The following is a 1,741-nucleotide window of genomic DNA, read 5'->3' as shown; positions in this document are numbered from 1 at the left end:
GGAAACCCAAGGAGGGGTCGCTATGAGTCGGGGCCGACTGGATGGCACATAACAACAACAACAATGATGTTTTCATGACTGTGCCCTGTGTGTGCTCTGTTATATACATTAATACATTTGCAGCATGTACAAATATATATTTGTAGGACTATCCACTGCCAACCCTATATATGTACATAAGTGCACTCCCATGTGCACTCCCACCCCTGTTCTACTTACATAACTGCCAATATATCAACTTGTATATTATTGTTTGTTATTACTGTTATTACTGCTGTTGCGGATTACATATTACTGTTGTTGCCTTTTACTTCTGCATACCTTTCAATATCTTCTTTTGCTTTGGTTATGTTGTGCTGACTTTCCCCATATCATGTATGATCATTCCCTTCACCAAAATTAGTATGTGCCTGCTATCTAGTTAGTGATTTTCCCTCATGCTCCTTCTCATCCCTGGTAACTATCAAAGAATGTGTCTTTCTATGTGTAAACCTTTTCTTGACTTTGTATAACAGTGATCTCGTACATTATTAGTCTTTTTGTGATTGACACATTTTACTCAGCATAATATCTTCCAGAACCATCCATATTGTGATATATTTTGTGGATTAATCATCATTCTTTAACATTACATAGTAGTCCATTGTGTATATACCACAGTTTGTGTATCCTTTCATTCAGTGATGAACACATAGGTTATTTTCATCTTTTTGCTATTTTGAGTAATACTTCAATGAATGTGGGTGTGCATATGTCTGTTTGTATCACAGCTCTTATTTCTCTAGGATATATGACCAAGTAGTGGGATTACTGAATCATATGGTATTTGTATTTCTACCTTTGTGTGGAAGCACCGTACTGTTTTCCATAGTGGTTGTACCATACGTTCCTACCAGTAATGTATGAGAGTTCTAATCTTCCCACAACTTTGCCAGCATTTATTGTTTCCTATTTTTTTGATCAATACCATTATTGCTGGTGTGAGGTGCCATCTCATTGTACTTTTGATTTGTATCTCTCTGCAGTTGGAAATTGACCAAACATGCAATCAAGATGCATTGATTATTACTGGTGATTGGAATGTGAAAATTGGAAACAAAGAAGAATCATCAGTAGTTGGAAAATATGGCCTTGGTGATAGAAATGATGCCAGAGAACACATGATAGAATTTTGTAAGACCAACAACTTATTTATAGCAAATAGTTATCTTCAACAACATAAGCGGTGGCTAAACACGTGGACCTTGCCAGGTGGAATACACAGGAATCAGATCAACTACATCTGTAGAAAGAGGTGATGATGAAGCTCAATATATTCAGTCAAAACAAGTCCAGAAACTGACTATGGAGCAGACCATCAATTGCTCAAATGCATTTTCATGGTGAAGCTGAAGAAAAGTAAAACAAGTCCACAACAGCTAAAATATGACTTTGATTAGATCTTATTGGAATTTAGAGACAATCTAAATAATAGATTTGACACATTGAACACCAATGACCAAAAACCAGAGGAGTTATGGGATGACATGAAGAAAATCATACGTAAAGAAAGCAAATGGTCATTAAAAAGACAGGAAAGGAAGAAAAGACCAAAATGGATGTCAGAAGAGACTCTGAAACTTGCTCTTGAACAGAGAGTAGCTAAAGCAAATGGCAGAAATGACAAGATAAAAAAGCTGAACAGGAGAATCGAAGATGGCAGACTAGGCAGAAAGACTGCACAGACCCTCTTCAACAAAGA

The sequence above is a fragment of the Orycteropus afer genome, unplaced genomic scaffold (assembly GCF_000298275.1).
Source record: "Orycteropus afer afer isolate SDZICR_OR568_19922 unplaced genomic scaffold, OryAfe1.0 scaffold00075, whole genome shotgun sequence".
NCBI lineage: Eukaryota > Metazoa > Chordata > Mammalia > Tubulidentata > Orycteropodidae > Orycteropus > Orycteropus afer.
This window is presented reverse-complemented; position numbering follows the sequence as displayed.